The following is a 6,222-nucleotide window of genomic DNA, read 5'->3' on the forward strand; positions in this document are numbered from 1 at the left end:
CTGTCTGTTTTATGCCTGCATCCAAATGCCAACCTAATTCATCTGTGAAAGACTCAAACTTTCCCTCCTCCATTAGCTGGTCATATATGACCTTAGGTGTGACCTAAAAAAGGGGTACCAGTACAACCGTGTTGGATAACATCGGAGTCTGGGACTACCTGCTCATGCAGCCTGTTTTTACCCCCTCAGCCTAATCATGTTCAATCCTGATGTAACACTTCCATTTAACAGTAAATTGTTGCTGGGCCTGCTTGACCTAATGACTTAGGATGATACCCTCTACGTAGTTGACAAGTGATGTTTTGTGGCATGGACCCACACTCCTCATGGATGGCTGGCAGTTTTGAGTGGAGCCCCTAGGAAAGTGTTCAACAGCAGGTTCATGTTGAGGTATAAAAAATCCTGCCACTTGTGCCATGCAAACCTGACTATATTAGAAAATTGTAGAAATGATCACAAGGTACATGTGTGGTCCCAGTGGACTGATGTAAAATCTACCTTAGAAGGATCACATTTATTACACGGCCCTTATGCTTCCACTATAACCAGAGGGTTGGAAGGGAACATGATGATGCTTTGGGTCTTCTGGTATCAATGTGTGTTTAACAGCCCTCAAAATGTTTGGTAGTTTTCCTTTCTCTGGTGTATAGTTACTGAGTAAATGGCCGTAAGTCCCTCTGGAGGAAGAATTGGGTTGATCTTTATCAAATGTACTTGCTGTAGTTCCTTCTTTTTAGAAACCCAACCTCGTTTCAGTCAAGACATTCTGAAACAAAAAAAAATTGCCCAAGGTCTAGAAACTGGGCAGGAGATGACTACTCTTTTTGGAGACAACTCCCCTTAGATTCCTAATTATCCAGCCTGATTGTCTTCGGATAGTATAAGTTGACTTCCAGCTAAGAAATTTGAAAAGAAAGCCATGGACTGGGAGAAAATATGTACAATATTTCTAATCAAAAAAGGAATTTTAAATATCCAGACTGTATAGAGAACTCCTGCAAGTCAATAAGAAAAAGATGAAAAAGAATAAAGATGCTTGAACAAGCACTTCAATGAAATGATATATATGTAGCCAATAAGCATATGAAAATGTGCTAAGCATAGAGAGACTGCTGCTTTTGCACATACTGGAGTAACTAGTGTTAGACTGCCAAGCTGCCACAAACAACTTTAAAACTGGACAAAACATATAAAAAATGGCTTTTGGACATTAGATGACAGATAGAAAAGTGAGGTAATCCCTTAGAGAAGAGAAACTAACAAGGTTACCCTTACAATTGCCCTCACTTTCCTTTTCAAGGCAATTTCTGGACAGAGGCCCAGAAAGGAATCCCCAGTAGAGAACAAGAATCTCTTAGAGCTATGGAGACAGCATTTAAAGTTTTGGGCTGCTGCATAGACTAAGATTTACAAGGCAGGTTATAAGAGATAGAGAGTGGTTTTGAGGAGGTGGTGCAGAGGGGTCCCCTTGAGTCTGGCTGAATACTAAGCTGATCATGAACAGGTTACGTACAACACTGAGAAAAGGAATCAACTACGGAAAGAACTACCACCAAAGAGCTGTAAGCCAAACAACAACTGGAACTCATACAGAGCTGTGAGATATACGAGTTACAGTTAGAGTTGGAAACCCTGATTGAATACCATCATTTTTAATAGAAAACCTAGAAAAATCCAGGCCTGGGGAGTGGAGCTTATCTAGTCTTGAATAAAGGCTATTCTAGACTCAATTAACTTAAAGATGGGTCTCAAAAGTATCAATTTAATCTGTAAGCAAATTAATGCCTGCAGATAAAAGTAATATTCTGTTAAATAAAATTTTTAAAAATCCACTCAACAAATTAGAAACTATAATGTCTAACATACAATAAAAATTACTAAAAATGCAAAGAGGCAAGAAAATGTGGATAATAACATAAAAAAAATCAGTCAGACAGTTATACCCAGAATGGCTGAGAGAGATGATCAAATTAGCAAATGATGACTTTAAAACAGCTATTATAAATATGTTTAAGGCCAGGTGCAGTGGCTTACGCCTGTAATCCCAGCACTTTGGGAGGCTGAGGCAGGTGGATCACAAGTTCAAGAGATGGAGACCATCCTGGCCAACATTTGGTGAAATCTCGTGTCTACTAAAAATACAAAAATTAGCTGGGCATGGTGGTGTGCACCTGTAGTCCCAGCTACTCGGGAGGCTGAGGCAGGAGAATTGCTTGAACCCGGGAGGTGGAGGTTGCTGTCAGCCGAGATCATGCCACTGCACTCCAACCTGGTGACAGAGTGAGACTCTGTTTCAAAAAAATAAATAAAAATAAATAAATAAATAAATATGTTTAAGGCTATAAAGAAAAGCATGAACATAATGAGAAAAGAAAATTTTGATAGAGATAGTATAAAAACAAATAAAATGTGAAGTCTAGAACTGAAAAACACAATAACTAAAATGAAAAATTCATTGGATGGCTTACCAACAGATTAGACACTGAAGAAGAAACGATCAGTGAATATGAAAACAGTACACAGAATCTATACAGATTGAAGCACAGACAGGTGAAAAGTCTTATCAAATAAATTACAATGAGATAGCACTACAAACTTGCCGAAATGACTAAAATTAAAAGATTTACCAAGAAGAGTTGCTGAGGATATGGACAATAAAAGCATTGCTGGTGTGAGTACAAAATGTTTCCACGTGGGGAAAGCGTTTGGACATTTTTTAACTTTTTAATAAAGTTAAATATACGCTTAACACATAACCCAATAATTCCAGTCCTACGTAAATCCCCAAAAGAAACAAATGCACGTGTCCACACATGTGCATGCACACACACACACACACACATGCACTTGTATAAGCATGTTCAGAGTATTTATTTGTAATAGCCTTCAGTTAGAAACAACCCAAGTGTCCAGCAAGCAAATGGATAGGCGATGTGTGGTATATCTTTTTAACGGTATAAATGGAAAAAAAAAGAGCTACTGATACACAAGACAACATTAGTAAATTTCAGGGACATTATGCTTAGTGAAAGAAAACAGAGAAAAAGCACTATATATTCTTCAAAAAGCAGTGAAACTAATCTATGATAATAGAAGTCAGAGTGCTTTCCTCTTAAGTGAGTCTTCACTGAAAGGCCTGAGGGAACTTTCTGGGGTTTTGAAAAATTTCTCAGTTTCTTTCTAGGTGATGGTGACAAGGATGTGTACATATGTAAAGCTTCATCAAGCCACATTCAAAATTTTTGCATTTTACAAAGACATGAATTCTCCTAGAAGAATCTTAGAGGAAATAAAAAGACCCAGGTGTGAAAAAAGTAGAGAAAGGGTATACGAGCAATTATTATCTGCAGAGGTGCATTTTTCAAAAGAAGAGATAACTGTGAAGGATTTTTTGGAGGTGTTCTTTTGTATGTGCTACATAACACCCTCCTTACAGTCTTTAAGAAAATATTAGTAAGGACTTTTGTGTGTGTGCATATAGGAGGGTAAGAGAGAGTAAGATTTACATTTTTTGGACGTGTATTATGCTGAGAAGCTTTAATATATTCTTATTAAGTTTCATATGTCAAGTCCTCAGCACCATTTCTGGTACATATATGATGTTCAAAAATTATTTTAAATTATTGTTATTGTAATATTGTTTATTAACCCATTTCTAGGTAAGGGATGGTATCCTGTCCTATTTCCTTATCATCTTTTGCATAAATATTCATATAGCCAGTCAACATACAACTGAAACCTTATATTCAGACCCATAACTTACTTAATTTGAAGAAATGTTCAGACTTCAGTATGACAGACTACTCTAGTAATTGTGCTGAGCCACAAATCTTTACCATATTTTTGATGATGGTTCTTCTAGGCTATGTTTTTGTTGGGGATGGGATGTCTCTTTTCTTTAATTCAAAGAATTTGGGCAGTTTGTAAAAACAAATGTGATAATTTGGCTCCAAATAATATATGCCAAGCATTTAGTTAGGCATCTGCCTATTTTTTCAACCATATTTCCAATTAAGAATATGAGACTATTTGTGCCAAATTGTCAGCTAACTCTGCCCTTTCCCTGCATAGAGATGAAAATTCTTAATAAGAGTGCGGGTATTTCCATAGAAAGATAATTCTCACTCTTTTCTGGAGACACATGTCTTTGGAGGCATATCCTGACTTTCCAATCTTACATAATATTCTAGTCACATTCTACACACCACCCAGTTTTATTTTCACTCTAGCACTTTTTACTAAAATTATCTTCCTTATTTACTTGGGATTTTCTGGCTTATTTATTTGTTTTTTTGTTCAATGGCTGTCTCTCATATCTTCCTTGATTAGGGCTCCCCTCATCTTTCAACTACAGTTACATTTATAGTCCCTACAACCTTAATTCACTGTTTTCTTCTTTTTATATTGAAGTGGTATCATTGTCTGGGGTAAATACCCGAGGTTCATGATCTCACACCAGAGAAATCAAGGACGCAAACACACAGGAAGTGAGTTTAACAGTGGAGGTTTAATAGGCAAAAGAAAGAGAAGAGAGTAGCTCTCTCTCTCTTGCAGATAGAAAGGGGCTCCCAAAGAGGCCTTCTGGTTTCATGGTGAAATACACGGGTTTTTATAGAGCAGCTTGAGGAGGCAGTGTCTGATTTACATAGGGCCCGAAAGATTGCTCAGACCAGGTATGATGTTTGCATAGCCCACAAAGAAGCTGGCCATCCCACTATAATCTTTCATTATGCAGATGGTTCTCTACCTGGCCGCCACCATGTTGTCTGTTCCTTACTATACACGTGGTTGACAAAGAAAGGGGAGGATGGAGGCACCATGCTGAATGTGTCTGGCCGACAGGTAGTCTTTTCCTATTGGCACAGCTGCCAGCATTTACCTATGCAAGCTTTTAGATAGCTTATCTATGTCTGCAGCTCGATTTTACAGGCTGCTCTTTGTTAGAAAAAGAAACGATTTGGGGGCTGCTTTTTATTAAAGGAGAAGCCTTACCGAGGGCTCTTTTTCCTTCACTGTCTAAATAATTTCTTTTTAGCTCCTATATCCATATTATTTGTAGTTTCTCTATGTGTGTTATTTACTGTCATCCTCCCATCTGGACTCTAAGTTCCTTGATACTCTTGTATGCTCCAAAAGACCTATCTAGCACAGTGCTGAATATATAGTACAAAGATTTCACTAGCTCAGATTTCTAAAAGGATTCCTATGATTCCTCAAAGCATATTTACATAAGGCTTTTATTTAAAGGCAAATGCTACAACCGGTAAGAGAAAAGAACATCAGTCAGCATTGGGAATCCAAAAAACATCAAGATGTTAGTTTATTAGGGTTCTTTTTCATGCAGTAATGTGCTTCATCTCTGGATTGAACTGCCAAGTTTTGTATGATGAATCTTAATTCAGGTGAAGTCAAGTTCCCAGCAGGGTCTTTTATAGTCCCCTGGTCACAAAGCGAATCCCAACTGTCTAAACTGGTTGAAACAGCTAAAAATGAACAGTAAATAAACCAGTCTTAGCTGTCCTCAGGGGAGTTTTGGACTTTAAATAGCACATTATAAGTCTCATTTCCCTTTTCTTGGTCAAGAGTCAAAGTCAGACATCCAGGTATCCTCAGAATCAGGGCAGTCTCAGTTCTCCATACACAGGTTCTCGGCAAATGCTTCTTGGTTTATTAACAAGTTCACATACCGAAAAATATAATTTGGTCATATGTCTAATCTGTTTTCACCTATATAAAGCTATAAAAAGATATTTTGTGTTTTTTTTCCATAAACTCTTAAAATACTGTTTCCTCAGGTAGGGAAAAGATAATTGATTTCTCATCCCAAATCTTGAATTATTTCTCTCTTGTCTCTCTTCTTAGAAAAGAATGAATTTTTAATATTGTTACATATATTCCAGTTCACAAGACATGATTGTCTGTGTGTCTGTGAATGCTTCATTTTAATTCAATAGATTCTTTTTAAAGTCTTAGATTATTAAAGACATAATAAGGAATGGCCAGCATGCCAGTGGCAAAGTGCCTTCACTTAGAAGCATGAAATTAATTAAAATTGTCTTTTGTTTGAAGATGGTACTACTACTAAGAACATGCCACAGAGTATATATTTAACAGTGACTGTAAATCCAGACACCTCATTGCTACAAATATATCAACCTGGCAAATGCATGGCTATTTGAGAGTTTGGTGGCCAAGCTGATCTAGTGTGATACCTTGGTGTGG

Source organism: Pan troglodytes, chromosome 7 (assembly GCF_028858775.2).
Source record: "Pan troglodytes isolate AG18354 chromosome 7, NHGRI_mPanTro3-v2.0_pri, whole genome shotgun sequence".
NCBI classification, from domain to species: Eukaryota; Metazoa; Chordata; class Mammalia; order Primates; family Hominidae; genus Pan; species Pan troglodytes.